The sequence below is a fragment of the Crotalus tigris genome, unplaced genomic scaffold, assembly GCF_016545835.1.
Source record: "Crotalus tigris isolate CLP2741 ecotype Arizona unplaced genomic scaffold, ASM1654583v1 scf7180000017663.5292952, whole genome shotgun sequence".
NCBI lineage: Eukaryota > Metazoa > Chordata > Lepidosauria > Squamata > Viperidae > Crotalus > Crotalus tigris.
In genome coordinates this window covers 1,531,049-1,550,511 of record NW_024096550.1, presented here as the reverse complement: position 1 = coordinate 1,550,511, position 19,463 = coordinate 1,531,049, and the positions used below count along the sequence as shown (strand labels likewise).

The following is a 19,463-nucleotide window of genomic DNA, read 5'->3' as shown; positions in this document are numbered from 1 at the left end:
TTATCATCAATCCTGTTACAATCCTTATTTTAGTTTATTTCTCCCACCAAGTTCTAAATATTCTTACTGGTAAGGGTTTTCTCAACGATTAGTTACGTTCACATTGACAGATTTAATTCTATTTTTCCCATATAAGCCATCTCAAATTTTTACATTTCTTAAGTAATAGATAAAAGAGTAAAAAGACTTCCTGTTCCTGTGAGCAGTGGAATCAGCTAAGAGATTCGGGATGTCGAGCTCTTCAGCTGAGTTTCTTCCTGTTTGGGGACCCTAAATGGGCTAGAAGCTGCCCCGGAGAGGTGGCAAGGAAGGAAGGTAGTCCTAGGGACCTAGAAGAGATGGCGGTCTCCCCGATCGGTCCAGGAGAAGCCTCCCAGAAACCAACAGGAGAAAGGCTAGCTAACTCCATTCTCTAGCCCCAGCTGCAAGCAACGGAAGTCAAAAGCTCTACTATAAGCTGATTGTGAACAGTGCGTTGAAGCTGGGTAAGAATTGGTTTTCTCTATCCTACTTATTTTCCTGAAAAGGAGAACTCCCAAGAAGCAAAAATACTTCTGAGAGTGAGAAAGGGAAGTGTTTCCTCCCCACCCTTTTGGCTATTGGAAACGGCGAATCTAACTCATTAAGGAGGAAAAAGACTAGAAAGAACTGAAAAATGATCCAATGCTGACACCTACTGGTGGATGAGGATTATAAAAACTCTGCCTGTGTCCTTCAAAGTCTTAATAAACACAGCTGTTTAGATAAAGTGTGAACTGCAGAAACAATGTATACTTTACAAGAGGAAATATATGATAAGCTGCAATCAATTCAAAGGACAATGATCTCAAACCACAAAGAAATACAAAACAACTTGGAAAGTATAAATCAACTTCTCTCCAATTTAATTTTACTCCAAAAAAACCCTCAGGAGAATACAGCAGAGATGACTGAATATAAATCCGAGGATAAAGACTTAAAGATGGACTTCCATAAAATAAAAGAGTATGATTTAATCCAAGTGGAAGAAAAGACAACTTTACAAAGTAAATTTGAAGATAAGAGAAAGGATTGGATGAAGAGACAAAAAGTGACAAAAGAAGTGGAGAGAAAAGGAAGGAAAAAGATTCCTAATAAAAAGAGGTGGGCAAATGCCCATGACAGAGACATTGATTTACTCTCTACAGCAACACCTATGATCATATGGGAAAATCTTTTGATTCAGCAAAGTACATTGATTAAGAAAGATTCTGGGCAAAGAAAAAAGATTAAGATGGAAACTAAGAAAATAGATGATGGGACATATCAGAGAGAATACTTTAAAAAGAAACATGTGTTTGAATATGGTTAAAGAAATAGAAAAATTTTGGAATATACCACTCTAAGAGGGATGAAATGTTTTAGATATTTAAATGTGATTGAATTTAAGGAAAGTATATAAAAAATGCTTTGAATCAGAGTTAAGGGATTAGATGACCAAACCTATTAAATGGAATGTCTAAAGTTTAAATATATTCTTAACTATGATTAAAAAGAATAACAAATTTGAGAATAAATACATATTAATCTAGGAGGGATATATATTCTAAGTAGTATGTTATTTCCTATGTTCCGTTGCTCCTGTTTTCTTCTCTTCTTATTTATTTTTTATTTCTTTTTTTCCCCTTTCTTTTTACTCTTTTATCTATTACTTAAGAAATATATCTTTGGTTCTTTAGGCATTGAACAAGGCAGAGTGTTGATATAGCAAACAATTTTATTAACTCAGAACAGAAGCATCCCTAAAGGCTGCTGCACAGCTATTTATACAGTTAGCCTCTAGAGTGGCAACCAATAGGTTTAAAGAAACAATTTCCCGCCCCAAACCTCACTTTCAACTTGGAGATAGCCAGTCTGGCTTTCAGTAACAACAACTGTTAGGTCAGACACTAAGCAAGTGATTTAAAACAGTTGTGGTCAATACATTTCACCCCTTCCCCCTAGATGGCTCAAACTCTCAATTGCTGGACATAATCCTGGAGATATTTAGGTGGCCTTCTTGACCATTCTGAATGCCTAGGGATTGGGAGGAAGGCATGGTAAAAATTCAAAAGGCCTAGGAAAGCCTGAAGCTCTCCTTTGACTTCGGCCTTGAGGCCTGTTGGATTGCTTTTAATTTGGATTCCACCAGATGAATGCCTGCAGCATCGATGCAGAAACCAAGGAACTCGGTTGACTCTACCCCAATCTTGCACTTTTCTTTTTTTAGTTTAAGTCCCCCATCGCGGAACCATTGAAGGATGGCCTTAAGTCATTCAGCCAGAATCTTATCCGATTCCCCAGCAATGAGGACATCATCAAAGAAGGGGCAAACCCCTGGAATTCCCTTGTACATGCACTCCATCACCCCCTGGAACAGTCCTGGGGCTACACTCCCCCCGAACTGTAGGCACTTAACCTTAAAAGCCCCATGGGTTAGAATGGTTTGGGCTACCGCCGTGGCCTCATCCATGGGCAGTTGTTGATAGGCCTGTGCCAAATCTAATTTGGAGAACATGCGGCCTCCTTGCAATGACACCAAAATATGGCTGACAACTGGCAAAGAGTATGCGTGCTGTTGAGGTGGGGTGCACGTATAGTCAGCACATATTCGCACTTCCCCGTTGGCCTTTAATGGTGTTACTATGGGGGTCTCCCACACCCCACTGTCTACGGGCTGCAATACCCCTTGTTCCACTAGCTTATCCAGCTCTGCATCGATTTTGGGGTTTTAACGCAAAAGACACTCTACGAGGCTTGATCCATATTGGAGTTACCAAAGGATCAAGCTTGAGGGCAATCGGAGGACATTCGTACTCCCCTAGACTAGAACTGAAAACATCCATGAACTCTTGGCAGACTGCAGACAGATCTGCCGCTTGTGTTCGGTGAATGCCAGTTCCTTGAATGCCCAATGCATCAAACCAATTGAGCCCTATGAAGCTCGTGCATTGGCCTTCCACCACTATGACATCTAGTGGCCCCTTGAATTCCACAAGAAGTGTGGCTTCACCTTTGACCGCCATTTGGGAGTTTTGGAAGTCTGTGAGTAGTAGATTAAATGGCCAGAGCTTGGCCCATCTATTGCTATGATGGCATAGGTGCCTAATGTTCCTTGTGAAATGATGGACATGGCTGAGCCCGTGTCTAGTTCCATCTTGCATGAAACTCCCGGAAGCTTGATCTTTAGGGAGCAATGGGCACCAGGGCAGAATACGCTCCTTCGGCTGGAGCAGAAACCTACTCAGTGTTGACCTGGGGCCCTGGTACCTTTCCTGAATGCATCTTCTTTTGAGTGGTCCCTCTGACGACCTCGGCAGATGGCGGCGATGTGGCCTGGTTTGCCACAGGCTTGGCACATTGCAGTTCAGAATCGGCAATCCGCGTGTTGATGGTGGCCTTTGTAGCCCATGCAGTTAAGGAATGGAACTGCCTTCTCAGCTCGCTGTGGTCCCTTCTCCAGGTGCTTTTATAGCTGGTTCAACTTCGTAGTCTTCCATCCGCTCGGCGTCTTCATGGTAAATGGCTTCGTGCTTGGCGCACTTTTGGAGGGCCATAGAGCTTTAACGGGCCCTCCGATGGCTTCATCTGCCATGACCTCCTTCAAGGCCTCCTGTAACGAGAGAGTCTCCTTAGCGAACAGTTTTTGTTGGAGCTCTCGATTCTGGAGTCCGCAGACTAAACGGTCTCATAGTCTCTCCTCCAAATCCACGAAATTGCTGAGTCGGGGCACTTGACAAAGAGCGGCAATGAATTCTGTTGCAGACTCACCGGGTTGCTGCTCCCACCGTTCAAAAGAGTGCCTCCACGCTATAATGGATAACTTGGGCTCGAAGTGGTCTCGGAGCTTTTTTTTCAAGTCTGTGTAGGTAACCGACTCGAGCAGCACCGGGGTGACCAGGTTCTCTGTAATGTCGAAAGTGGTGGGGCTTCACACACAGAGGAGTGTCACAGCCTTCAATCCATCTTCGGCAACCTGGTTGGCGCGGAGGTAATTTTCAACATGGGAGATGTAGGACGCCCATCTCTCTGGGTGAGTTACGTCCAATTCTTCCCAACCTTCGTCATGGCGGTTTGTTTCTTCGTTCAATGCCTTGCCCTGCTGGCTTCTGTGTAGGCCCTAGGATGGATCCTTAGGGCATGGTAGTCTCCAGCATGACTTGCTGGCAGACCGGGGGGGGGCATAGTTCCTGTCAGGCTCTGTGCTGACCTCACCCCCTAGTGACTTCAAGCTCTCTCAATGAAGCAGCACATCCCACCTTCATCGCCACTGTTGTCTTCGGTTCTTTAGGCATTGAACGAGACAGAGTGTTGAAACAGCAAACAAGTTTATTAACTCAGAACAGAAGCAGCCCTAAAGACTGCTGCACAGCTATTTATACAGTTAGCCTCTATGTGGCAACCAATAGGTTTAAAGTAACAGTTTCCCACCCCAAACCTCATTATCAGCCTGAAGACAGCCAGTCTGGCTTTCACTAACAGCAACTGTTAAACTATACAGCAATGTAGGTCAGACATTAAGCAAGTGATTTAAAATAGTTGTGGCCAATACATTACAGGCCCCCTCTGCCTTGGCCCTGCCCTAGGCCGGCTGGGAGCCACTGTACAATTTTGTGATGGCCATCTATGCTGAAACGCATTCAGTCTTAGCTCCACAAGGCCTTCTGGAACCAGCGAGGAACCAGCCCCTACAGGTTGGGAGCTGGGCGGCATTGTGCAGATAACGTTGACTCTCATGCTGCTCATGGCATCCAGAGCCCACCAAGCCAGATATGTGAAGTAGGTGAGGGCCATGTGCTGCCACTTCCAGGCGATGGTGCATTTCTTCATTCCTCACGAAGGGTGACACCTCCCCAGCTGCATTTCTTGCCTGTTTTTCTCCCTCCCTCATCTCAAATATTTTCCCACCACTCTGTACTTAGGAAGGAAGGAAGGAAAGAAGGAGAGGGAGGGTCTGAGGGAAGTCCTGCCTTAGTCCTGCCCTGCTGGCCTTTCACCATCCCCTTACCCCCTCCTCCTGGTCTATCCTGGGGTCTCCCATCCTATTGCTAAGGAAGCTTTGGATACAAAGCCGGGTCTCCTCCCATGGAGAGGGAATGGGCCTCCCTCTGACTTTGCCCTCGTACCCATCATGAGCAACTTGACTAAGGAGAGCAAGCACAGCAGCAGCAGCCTTGAGGAGGAGGTAAGTGCAGCTGGGCGCTCCCATGGGGAAGTGGGGCTGGGCTTGGTGCTGTGGGTGCTCAAGGGCCAGACTGGGTGTTTGACCTCTGCTGCCTGGGCTCCGGGCAGCTCGCACCACCATCCAACCCCTTACATGGCCTGAGAGGAACAGTGAGGCTCTTCCAGTGGACCATGCCTTGGCACTTGCCCTGGTCCCACCCACTTCTGCTAGAGACCCTCAGATCTGACAAATTGAGTTTGACATCCCTGGACTAGATGACCTCCAAGGTCCCTTCCAATATTATTATTTTTGTTGTAATCAATAATAATGATAATAATAATATATAGCCAAGATATTGTTATGGAGTTTGGCTTGGACAAATGTGCCACACTTACTATCAAACAAGGAAAAATAGTGAAAACTGAAGGAATCAAGATGCCCCACGAAAATAACATTAAGAGTCTGGATGAGGAAGATTACTACAAATACTTGGGTATCCTTCAAGCTGACAACATCAAGCACACTGAAGTCAAGAAAAAGATTAGAGGCGAATAAATCAAGAGAGTGAAGAAGATCTTAAAGTCCAAACTCAATGGAGGAAATACCATAAAGGCAATCAACACTTGGGCAATTCCAGTCATTAGGTACACAGCTGGAATAGTGGACTCGTCTCAAGCAGAACTAAAAGCAATGGATAGGAAGACCAGAAAATTAATGACAATGAATCATGCCCTTCATCCACGCAGTGACATTGACAGACTTTATCTACCAAGGCAAATAGGTGGGCGTAGAATGCTGCAAGTACATCAGATGGTTGAAGAAGAAAAAATGGCTTTGAAAGAATATCTGAAGGACAGTGATGAAGATGCACTGAAATTAGTATATCAGGAAGGCTTACTGACTACTGGAGAGACCAAACTGGCCTACAAGAAAGACCAAATGAAGAACAGAATAGAGGCATGGGAAGATAAAGCACTACATGGCCGATACGTTAAAAAAATAGCTGGGAAAGCAGATAATAACAAAACTTGGCAATGGCTAAGAGCAGGAAAATTGAAGAAAGAGACCGAGAGACTAATTCTGGCTGCACAAGACCAAGCCTTAAGGACAAATACATATAAAGTCAAAATTGAGAAGATAGCAACAGACAGTAAGTGCCGCCTATGCAAAGAAGCTGAAGAAACAGTGGACCACTTGGTAAGCTGTTGCAAAAAGATTGCACAGACTGACTACAAGCAGCGGCATGACAAAGTAGCAACAATGGTGCATTGGAAGATCTGCAAAAAATATCATTTGCCTGTAAGCAAAAACTGGTGGGATCATAAAATAGAGAAAGTCATAGAAAATGATAAAATTAAACTGCTCTGGGACTTCAGAATTCAAACAGACAAGCACCTGCAACATAACACCCCAGACTTAACAATTAACAATTTGCTATTAGTCAATTGCAAAAGGCGGCCTTACTAGGAACTGCTTCCATCCTGCGACGATATCTGTAATACCATCAAACATCCACATCTGCCTATCCCAGGTCCTGGGTAAGGACTCAATAGGTAGACAAAATGCCAAATCCAGTCTGAACATCTGGCTGACTGTGCGATGATCAATAATAATTTGCATTTATATTCATCCTGGATAGCTCAAAGCAACTTTACCAGAGAATATTAGTTGCTTGGAAGGTCCAACCTGTCAGTTTCAGAAAAATAAGCTAATTGAATAAAAGCAGAGCAGAAATAACATAGATTATATCAGAATAAAGTGGAGCCACAGTTCTTTCAACATGGTTAGTTTGGACAAATGATTCTTTCTTCTTAATAAACTCTACCTTATATTTTAACTATAGTTTGGGATAATAGGAAGAGGAATGTAATGAGATCAAATTTCTGATATTGTAACATTTTAGTACTGCAAATAACAAGCCAGATGAGAGATTTATAGCCCTGTTGTAGTACAAATGTTAATCAAATCAGGTTCTGTTCAGTTCTTATTTCTTCATCCAGAAATACTTATGAGATGTTTAAGGAAGATTTTTGTTTGATAGATATGCTTTTTTTTTAATTGAAAATTTTTAAATTTTACAAAACAATACGGTTCCCTTCCCCGAGCCCCCCCAACCCTCCCATACCCTCCCCCAACCTTCCCAGAGCTGAATAAAGGCTTAATTAATATTTTTTCAAAAAGTCTTAAAACAAATATAAACCATAAACAAATCTAAATACATTAATTAAACAAATTATAAACTAGTTAACAATAATATATGTATAAAAAAACAACAATACAAAGAAATACAAGAAAATAGGAAGAAAGAAAAAGAAAAAAAGTCTATAAAATATCTTAAATTTTAAATATAAATTATTGAAAAGCTAAATAATATTTTTTATATCCAACTTATATTGTATAAAGTCTATCCATTTTTTCCATACCAAAAAATACTTCTCTTGCGATTGGTCTTTCAAGAAAGCCGAAATCTTTGCCATTTCCGCCAAATAAGAAACTTTAAAGAACCACTCTTGCAAGGTAGGCAAAGATTCCTTCTTCCAGCATTGCCCTACTAACAACCTTGCCGCTGTGATTAAATTTAACATCAATATAGTCTCTTTAGTATCGCAATCAGAAACAATACCTAACAAAAACAATTGTGGGGTAAATTTTACCCTTCTTCTAAAAATTCTTTGAATATTCCACCATATCTTAATCCAAAAAGCTTTTATATTTTTACATGACCACCAGATATGATAATAAGTAGCATCCAAACATCCACATCTCCAACATTTAGGCTGCAAGTCAGGATACATACGAGACAGTTTTTGTGGATCAAGGTGCCATCTATAAAACATTTTATAAAAATTTTCCCTTAAATTTTGGGCTTGTGTAAATTTAACATTCCTCACCCAGATAATTTCCCAGGTATTTAATAGAACTGGTTCATCAAAATTTTATGCCCATTTGACCATACATTCTTTAACTAATTCTGCTTCTGAATCCAATTCTACTAACACCCCATAAATTCTCTTGATATGGGTTCGTCTTTGATCTTTTATTTGTTTTAATAAATTCTCATCTTCTCTAAGTAAACCCACGTTACGATCTATCTTCCACCTCTCCACTATTTGTCTATAATGAAACCATGAATAAATAATATTTTCTTGTATTAAATCTTCCAAAGATTTTAATTGCCAATATTTACCATCCCATCTAAGTAGTTGTGCATAAGAAACACTATCCATCTTGACTCCTCTCCTTATCCCTTCTATCGCATGCCCCGGTATAGCCCATAATGGAATTTTAAAATCACTTCTATAATATTTCCTCCAAACCCGAAGTAAAGAAATCCTTATGATATGAGATTTAAAGACCCTATCAACCTTTTTATTAAAAATTAAATAGGCATGCCATCCAAAAAGTAAATCCCAACCCTCCAAGAGGAGTATTTCTACATTTGTTAAATTAACCCAATCACTTATTAATGTTAAAACCACAGCATCATAATACAATTTCAAATTCAGTACCTTGAGTCCACCTCTCTCACGAATATCCTGTATAATTTTAAGTTTTACTCTTGGTTTTTTCCCTGCCCAGATAAATTTGTTAATACCTTTCTGCCATTCATTTAAATTAACCTCATTCTTTAAAATAGGTAGCATTTGAAATAAAAAAAGAAACTTTGGCAAGACATTCATTTTGATCGCCGCAATTCTTCCCAAAAGAGATAATTGCAACTTCTCCCAATTTTCCAAATCTCTTCGTATATTGACCCACAGCCTTTCATAATTATTTTTGTACAATTTTGCATTAGAAACAGATAAAATAACCCCCAAATATTTTACCTTACTGACAACCTCAAAATCTGTCAACTTAACCAAAATCTGCTTGTCCAGATTAGTCATATTTTTAGGCAATATTTTAGTCTTATTGTTATTAATTTTAAAACCCGAAACCTGTCCATAATGATGTATCAATTGTAATAACTCTGTTACAGAATAAGTAGGTTGAGATAAAGTAACCACCAAGTCATCTGCGAAAGCCCTTAATTTATATTCTTTTTTATTAACTTCTATTCCTTTTATTTGCTGTGATTCTCGAATTTTGATCAACAATATTTCCAAGGTTAAAACAAACAGCAATGGTGACAATGGACAACCCTGTCTAGTCCCCTTCTCTATTGCAAACACCTCTGACAAACCCCCGTTAACTATACGTTGTGCTGTTTGCTTTTGATAGATAACCCCAAGAGCTTGTAAAAATTTTTCTCCAAAATTCATTTTTTCAATTAATCTTAACATAAATTGCCAATTCAGCTGGTCAAAAGCTTTTTCAGCATCTAAAAATATCAATCCTGCAGAAACTTGGTTGTTTTTATCTAAATATTCTAATAAGTTAGTAATCTGTCTGACATTATTCTTCATGTACCTTCCAGTTATAAAACCCGTTTGGTCCATATGTATTACATGATGCAAAACCCTCATAAGCCTGTTAGCTAAAATTTTTGAAAAAATCTTGTAGTCTACATTTAAGAGAGATATAGGTCTATAATTCTTTGGTAAAGTAAGATCTTGATCTTCTTTTGGAATCAAAGATATAAAAGCTCTGAACCCTGTAATATATTATTAAAAAGCTCACTTAAAGGTTGAATCATCTCTTGTACCAATGTTTTGTAATAAATAGATGTCAAACCATCCGTACCCGGTGCCTTACCTAATTTTAATTCTTTAATTACTGTCTCAATCTCCTCAGTAGTAATCAAACCATTAATTTCTTGTTTCTGATCTTCTGTTAATTTAGGAAAGTTAGCTTCATTTAAATAATTGTCTATATCTAAAACCTGTACTTTAGTACTCATATATAATTTTTGGTAGTAATCTAAAAAGGATTTCTTAATCAACTCCTTCTGATATACCAATTTACCATTATAATTTATTTTATCTATAATTCTCTGTCTCTGCTTCTTTCTCAACTGATAAGCCAACCATCTCCCTGGTTTATTAGCATTACAAAATGTGTTTTGTTTCATATACAGTAAATTAGTTGCAGTTTGATCAGCCATCAACATATTAAATTGTGATTTAAGCAATTTTATAGATTCCTTAACCTTCTCATCTATAGGATTTAAAATCAAAGCTTTTCCTTTTAATTTAATCTCATCTTCCAACTCCTTACGTTTCTGCATCTGCTTCTGTCTATGAACATTGTTCATTTGTATCAAAATCCCCCGCATGTAGGCTTTACCTGCATCCCAGACTATTGACACTGAAGTTCCCTTATACATATTTAAAGCAAAATAATCCTTTAATTGCTCCTTTAACTTTTGAATGTTCTTTTCTTGTCTAAATAGATTTTCATTCATCTTCCACGACCTCCTCTCCTCTTTTTCATCAACCAATTCCATCCAAACTGGACTGTGATCCGTCAATGTCCTGGGAAAAATTTTAACATTCTTTACCCTAAAATGTAAATCCGTCGTAATAAAAAAAAAATCAATTCTTGAAAAAGATTGATGTCTATCCGAAAAGAAAGTAAAATCTCTCTCCTCCAAGTTATGTTCATGCCAATAATCTTGCAGCTCCCAGTCCTCTTTCAAATCAAAAAAGCTTTAGGTAGTTTAGCCTGTTTAAAAGAAATAGAGGATCCTTTTTTGTCTCTTTGTGTATCTAAGACACCATTCCAGTCTCCCATTAATATAACAGATCTATAATGCAACAAAGTTAATTTTTGATGTAACAGTCTGTAAAATTGTTCCTGTTGTTGATTTGATGCATACACTCCCACTATAAGTACTTTCTTACCATACAAACCCACTTCAATCAAAACATATCTCCCTTGAGGATCAGATTCTACCAAACAGGCTGATAAGTTTTGCTTAACATAAATAACTACTCCCCCTTTTTTCCCAGGAGCGAAAGATACAAAATGAGATCCAGATGAGCATTAACTAAATATTTTTGATCTTTGGATATAATATGTCTTTCCTGCAAGCAAATAATATCATTATTATGTTGCTTTAAATAATGAAAAATTTTCTTTCTCTTTTGAGGGGAATTGAGGCCATTAGCATTCCATGTCAGGAGCTTTACCATCTCCCTTAACCAGAAGCCTGGAGAAGACTGCTTGAAGATCTGCCATTGAGGAATGTGCTGCAGAGCTCTTAGGTCTTGCTCCTCCCACAGGCACCGAAGCAACTTCTTGAAGAACTTCTTTAACTTCTTTCTTCTGTTGTTCCTTTTCCTTACGTCTATGTGCTGCGTGAGTCATTCTTTGCTCTTTAATCTCTGCTTGTTGCAGCCACTCCACCTGTAACTTTCCAGCATCCATCAATACTACTTCTTCAGACTGCTGTTCCACCTCTTTACCATCCAAGACTTTCTGCATCATAGGTGGTGGTGAGCCTGCTCCCAGGACCGATTTATAAAACTCCTTTGCTTTAGGAACTGTATTAAGTCTATAACGCATCCCCGGATGGCTCACAACAATAGATATGCTTGACATTTTCAAATAATGTGCTTCACATAAGTATCAGGTCATAACTCAAAGTGTTCTTTGCTTTTCTAACTTTTGAAACAATAATGTTTTCACTCAGCCCATTTAGAAAATAATAATAATAAAATAGCAAAATGCAACCCAAGTCATTGTGCTTAGCTGTATTTTAAAAGATTCATATCATTTACAAAATTTATATTATCATATAAATCATCTCCTATTAAGCTGCAGTCTGAGAGGGCATTTTCCTTCTGGCTAATGATCAGTTGGTTCTGTCAGAGCATGCACAGTCTTATTGCCCACACAGCATGAACAAGCGAGATGATACCTCCCACCTACCAGCCATTTGGAAACCCGCCCTTATTGACAAACGAGTCCCTAACACAAAGAATGACACCAGACCCACACTCACGAAAACCACACAGGATGTCACCACCACACATCCACACAAAAAGTAAACCCAAACCCACACCGATGATGAGGCACGACCACAAACCAGAAGCCAGACCACAGCTGCATCATTAGCCACTTTAAACCCCTCCAATCCATACATGAAGCAAACTGACACCCACCATGAAGATGAGGCACGACCACGAACACAAAGCCAAACAACAGCAATGCAGCTCACCATCTCACATCGCCCTGCAACTCAGACTAACCTGAGCACAACAAAGCCCCCATCCAAACAGAATACTCCCCCAACCAATCAGAGCACAGCCAAGCTCCTAACCAATCAGAACACGCCTCCACCCAATCAGAACACACCCAAGCTCTCGTCCAATCAGTTCATACCCCCACTGACAGTTAAAAGAAGAAACAGCTATGATCACACATTGCTCCTAGAAGCACGAAGCTGAAAACACCAGCCTGAAGATGACGAATGAGACTTCGTCGAAACGTCGCCAAGACACTTCCAATTTGACTTGGGAGAAAACCCGAATAACCAAAGAGCTACATACAAACACCCGCGAAAACCTCAGAATGAATATATATATATATATATATATATATATATATATATATATATATATACACACATACATACATACACACACACACACACACATATACACACACACACATACATACATATATATCATAAAGGTAAAAAAGATATATGCAGTATTATCTTCATTTTAGATGTCAAAAGGGTCTCTCTGTCTCTCTTTCTCTCCCTCCTCCCTCTCTCTGATCTTCTGCTCACCTGGCAAGCTGGCTTCAAGCTGTTCTTCAACAAGCTCAGGGGTAGGCAACCTGGGCTCTTTTATGACTCATGGACTTCAACTCCCAGAATTCCTGAGTCAGCATAGCTGGGCTAGCTAGCTCTCTCTTGCCCTTCCTGCTTCCTGCTCCTGCAGAGATGCAGCCAAGGCAGGAGCCCGCCCAGTCAGCTTTTCAGCTCATGGGAGAACATCGTGAGTCCACTCTCTTTTTTACAGAGACACGCATGCACACAAAGAGAGAGAGAGGGGGGTGAGAGGGAGGGCAAGTGTCTCTCTCTGTCTCTGTCTCTCTCTGCAAATGGAGGCTGGGAGCTGCAGGGGAAGGATCGAAGAGCCACATGTGGCTCTGGAGCCGCAGGTTGCTGACCTGTGCAGTAAGCTCACCAATAAAAGAAGTTTGTAATGAGGTATTACTAGAGGCTAAATTACCTAACACATGAACAGAAGCAAGATTTTTGATTGAATTTATTCATCCAGATCCAAATGGATTTTTACCAAAAAGACAAATAAAAAATAGCTTAAGGATTATTTTAGATAAATTGGAATACTATGAAATGCACCCAGGAAAGCAAATGGCACTAATTTTCTTAGATGCTCAAAAAACTTTTGACAATGTAAGTTGGCAATTTATGTTACAACAATAAACTGTATGGACTTTGGAGAAAAGTTATAAAGACCATTAAGACAATATATGATAAACAAACAGCAAAAGTAATTATCAATGGGGACTATACAGAGAACTTTAGTATAAAGAAAGGCACAAGACAAAGATGCCCACTATCCCCACTGCTATTTATACTAACTTTGGAAATTCTCAACAGAAATATCAGACAAGATCTGGAAATTAAAGGAACAGAGATAAAAGATAAAAGCTATAAACTCAGTGGTGGGATTCAGTCAGCTCGCACCAGTTTGGGAGAACCAGTAGCTAAATTTACCTGAATTCAGAGAACCAGCTGGCTTCTGGAAGTCCAGTCTAGGCCTTGGAGGCCTCCCAGCCTAGAATGGCCCACCGGAAATGCATGGATACCACTTCCGGAAGTCCGTTCTAGGCAACGGAGGCCTGGAGGAGGCCTCCCAGGCCTAGAACGGCCCACAGGAAATGCATGGATAGAACTTCCGGAAGTCCGTTCTAAGCATCGGAAGCCCAAGCCCGCATCACATAATAGAACCAGTTGTTCAGGTATTTGAATCCCACTACTGTATAAACTACAAGCATTTGCAGATGGCCTGGTATTCCTTTCAGAAGAACTGCTGGAGACAACTTCTAAACTACTGAAAAGGATAGAAGAATTTGGAGAAATAGCAGGATTGAAAATAAGCAGAGAAAAAACTAAAGTTATAGTTAAAAATCTTACAGATAAGCAAAAAAAACCCCCAACTGTTAGAAAAAATAAACTTACAAATAGTTAAGAAAGTTAAATATTTGTAAATATACTTAATAGCAAGATGCGCAATGATAAAAGAAGATAATTATATAAAATTATTAAATCAAATAAAAATGGAAAAATGGAAAAACTCACAACTATCAGTGTTAGAAAGAATAGCTACTGTGAAAATGAATATTTTACCAAAACTCCTTTTTTATTTCAAATAGTACCTATAAAAATAGAGAAAAAGTTTCTTGATGATTTGAATACACTGATTTTAAAATTTATTTGGCAAGGAAGGAAAGCCAAAATTAAACTGAAAATGCTACAAGAAGCTAAAGAAAATGGAGGATTTGGACTACCAGATTGGGTCCTACACTACCAAGCACGTGCTCTAACATGATTAAAAGAATGGATAATCCTCAGAAACAAAAGATTGTTATATTTAGAAGGACATGACTTACAACTTGGATGGCATTCATTTTTATGGTATGAAAAGAATAAAACCCATAGATATTTCCAAAACCACTACATAAGAAACACATTATTATTTGTATGGGAAAAGATAAAACTAAAAATCTATATGAAAATCCCAGGACGGCTATGAACGATGGAAGCATTCGTTCACTCAAATTTAATTAAATTTGAAAAAATTCTAACATATAAGGATATTCTGAATGCAGATGGGAAATTAAAATCTAAACAAGAGTTAAAAGATCAGGGTATTGACTTATCATGGTGGCCCTGACTGCAAATGAAACTGAGGTATGATAAAGATGTTAAAATATACAGTTTTTATAAAAACCAGACAATGTTTGATTACATGTTGTTGACTTCTGATGAAAAACTGATTTAAAAATTGTATAATTTTTTACCGAATCTGAAAATGGAAGAAACAATGATAATATGGGCAAAACTTTTTGGATATAGTATAGAATTAGAGAAATAGCAAAACCTTCGAGAAAGAAACTATAAATTGACAATGGTAAATTCGTGTAAAGAAAACCTATATAAAATGTTCTACAGATGACATCTTCCACCTGTTAGATTAGCAAAAATGTTTTAACATATATCCAGTAAATGTTGGAAATGTAATCAAAATCCTGGTACATATTATCACCCTGTGGTGGACATGTGTTAAAGCAAAAAAAATTGGACAAAAATACATACTTGGTTAGAAAAGATGATAGGGAAACATGTAGATTTTAAACCTGAAATCTTTTTATTAGGCATAATTCCAGAAAAAATGATAAACAAAATGTTAATATTTAACATTACATGTATTAACAGCAGCAAGGATTGTATAAATAAGATAACACCATTGGATGAAGCAATAATCAAGAAAATACTGGATTGTGGTGAAATGGATAGACTTACATTGAGAATCAAAAAAAAAGAAGACACAGAATACTTTCAAACATGGAACTTATTTGATCAATGGCTGGAAAAACAAGACAGAAAGTAAGAACTTAACTTTTATTACTAAGCAAAAAATCAACCCAGACAACGTTGCTCATTAGCACTAACGAATTGTAATAATAGAAAATTAATAAAATACTTTTAAAAAGAAAACAATCTCTTTCCACCTGAGCAGAAAGGAAACCGCCCCAATAGCAGAGGAACAAGATCAACTCCTAATTGACAAAATGCTTTTGGAAAACTGCAAGAGAAGGAAGAGAAACCTAAATGTAGCATGGATTCACTACAAAAAAGCATTCAATTCTCTGCCACATGACTGGATAATCAAGGGCCTAGAAATAATAGGAGTCAGTAGAAACATCAGAAATTTTGTGCAAAGAGCGATGGCACAATGGAAGACACAGTTGCAGGTCAATGCTGAGAGATTGGGAGAGGTTAACATCAAGAGAGGAATATTCCAAAAAGATTCACTATCACCACTACTATTTGTCATTGCACTGTTTCCTCTGTCAACAATACTGAATAACTCAGGCCATTGCTATCAAACATCAAAAACATCTGTCAGACTATCCCACCTCTTTTACATGGATGATCTGAAACTGTATGGAAAAACGCCATCTGAAGTAAAATTACTGCTCAACACTGTCCGTATATATAGCCAAGATATTGCAATGGAATTTGCAGTAGACCAGTGGTTCTCAATCTTTCTAATGCTGCGATCCCATAATACAGTTCCCCATGTTGTGGTGATCCCCAACCATTTATACATCACCGGGTTCCAGGGGTGTGGACAAAGAAAAGAGGAAGAAAATGGCGGACAGCCTTGTTTGGCAACCCCCGTGAAATGGTCATTCGACCCCAAATGGGGTCCCGACCCACAGGTTGAGAACCACTGCAGTAGACAAATGTGCCACACTCACTATCAAACAAGGAAAAATAGCCCCACTAAAATAACATTAAGAGTCTGGATGAGGATGATTACTATAAATACTTGGGTATCCTTTAAGCTGACATGAAGCAAACTGAAGTCAAGAAAAAGATTAGAGATGAATATATCAAGAGAGTGAAGAAGATCTTAAAGTCCAAACTCAATCAAGGAAATACCATCAAGGCAATCAACACCTGGGCAATACCAGTCATTAGATACACAGCTGAAATAGTGGACTGAATTCAAGAAGAACTAAAAGAAATGGATAGGAAGACCAGAAAAATAATGACAATGAATCATGCCCTTCATCCACATTGACAGACTCTACCTACCAAGGCAAATAGGTGGGCATGGATTGTGGCAAGTACATCAGATGGTTGAAGAAGAAGAAATGGCTTTGGAAAAATATCTGAAGGACATGCTAAAGGTGCACTGATGCACTAGTATATCAGGAAGGCTTATTAACTACTGGAAAGACCAAACTGGCCTACAAGCACTACATGGCCAGTACATTTAAAAAAAAATAGCAGGGAAAACAGATAATAACAAGACCTGGCAATGGCTAAGAGCAGGAAAGTTGAAGAAAGAGACTGAAGACTAATTCTGGCTGCAAAAGGCCAAACCTTAGGACAAATGCATACAAAGCCAGAATTGAGAAGACAGCAACAGACAGTAAGTGCCACCTATGCAAAGAAACAGTGGACCACCTGGTTAACTGCTGCAAGAAGATCACCCAGACTGACCAAAAGTAGCAGCATTACAAAGTAGCAACAATGGTACATTGGAAGAGCTGCAAGAAGTATCATTTGCCTGCAAGCAAGAACTGGTGGGACCATAAAATAGAGAAAGTCATAGAAAATGAAGAAGTTAAATTGATCTGGGACTTTAGAACTGAAACAGATAGGCATCTACCATATAACACCCTAAACTTAACAATTGTCGATTGAAAATACAAAAACTTCTGGAGAGCAGACAGGGCAGTGTCTGGAAACAGCAGAACAGAAGAGAAAGAACTGGAGAAGATAACAATATACAAAGATGCACAAATAGAACGACTGTGGCAAAGGCAAGCAAGGATAGTACCAATAGTGCAATCCCCAAACAACTGGAACATCATTTGAACATCATTGGAATGGAAAAATTCACCATCAGTCAATTGCAGCTTTACTGTGAATAGCTTCCATCCTACTACAATATCTGTAACATGTCAAACATCCAGATCTGCCTATCCCAAGTCCTTGGTAAGGACTCAATAGGTAGACAAAAATGCCAAACCCAGTTTGAACATCTGGCTGACTGTGCAATAACTGATGATGATGATGATGATGATGATGATGATGATGATGATGATGATGATATAAAGGCCTTCCTAACTTGCTGTCTGTTGCCAAGAGAAGAGTAACTTAAAAGCAGGGCTTTTTTTGTCATAGAACACCCAGAATGGAGTTCTGGCACCTTTTTTGGATGGAACCTTGTAGGGCAGGCAAGCGGGTTGTATGAAATGTGTGAGTTCCAGCACTTTTTTTTTTTTTTTACAAAAAAAAGTATTTATTTCAGCTTCCTTTGGCAGAATTCCCAGCATATTTGTAAATATTTACAATATTATAAACCTGTTGGCAATAATCCAAAACAAAGTTAAGTGTGGTTAACTTCTACTGAAGGCAATTCCATTTGTTATAAGATTTGTTCCTGCCTTTTAAAGAAGATCTTAGCAATAAAGTAATTAGCATATTCATTCTTTGAAAACCACAGCATTAATCACATACCTTTATAATATCCTGATTCATGTCAATTATCATCTTATACCATGATTCACCAAATATATCGGACCAAATACAAAAAAGATTTTTATTTTTTCAGCTAATGCTGGCATAGCTGAACATGAAATGAATCCTAAGAATAAAGAAAATTAATGATTATTCAGAACCATTACTAGTCACAGGCTATTTATAATAATTACACTATATCTGTTAGAGCAAAAAGTGGATAGTGTATCCACACAATTTGATGGTGATAAATCCCTGAATTAAAAATTATCCAACTATTTTGCAAAACAATTCAAATGTATTTTCACTGACTGATTTCCTGTCAATTTACCATCTTCAGACATCCTTAATTAGACATTGATTGTTTTCTTATATTCTTGTGGATGAGGCTTTTTATATCCATCATGTTTTATTAATAGTTATTTTTAAAAGTAATTTATTCTATTCTTATATGTTGTACTTGGATAATAGATTTAATTTTTGCCCTTTTTCACATGGTTTGTCCCTCCTATTCATTTTTTTTCTTTTAACAATCCTATAATTCCTTGCATAGGGGTAGAGTTGGAGCAACTGAATGGAGCTGAGCATTTACTGACAGGATGCCCTTCCTGATGCCTATTAGGAGCTCACAGCAGATATTTTCTCTTTGCGCCCAGAGAGACAAATATCTGCCCCTACCTAGGATCCAACTCACAGCTTCCTGATTATAAGGCAAGAACTCTATCTCTAGACCACCACACAGCTTATAACTCTCCTCTTCATTGATTGAGTAATAATGGTTTATTATCACATTACACATAGGAATTTTACCCAGTCTTAGGAGATTTTTCTTGAATGGGGAGGATTCTATACAGATACCAAGGATTGAATTAAAGGGCACTTGTTTTAAATGCAAATTAAAGGATTTTTGTTTTTGTTTTGTTTTAGTGATAGCAATCCCATTCCATTTGGAATGTCACATAGCACAGCCTATCTAAGGATACGAGTCAATAAAGATTATGTATGTTTGGCTTACTCAAGGCACCCTATCAAGCCCTAGCATTTGCTGGATAAAACTAGCTAGATGAATCATTAGAACGTCAATGGTATAATACAGGCTTTTCTGTCATGTACTGGTTTCAC

At 38.5% G+C, this 19,463-nt stretch overlaps 1 protein-coding gene across 1 annotated transcript in view; it reads right to left on the bottom strand.

Annotated features, from left to right (window-relative positions):
* LOC120304850 (lipase member K-like) overlaps positions 1-18,433 on the bottom strand; it is a 36,302-nt gene extending 17,869 nt beyond the window's left edge. The window contains exon 1 of the mRNA XM_039335843.1: positions 18,342-18,433. The gene's annotated coding sequence lies outside the window, so the exon portion shown is untranslated. The remainder of the gene's footprint in view (positions 1-18,341) is intronic.
* Between the last annotated feature and the right edge of the window lie 1,030 nt (positions 18,434-19,463).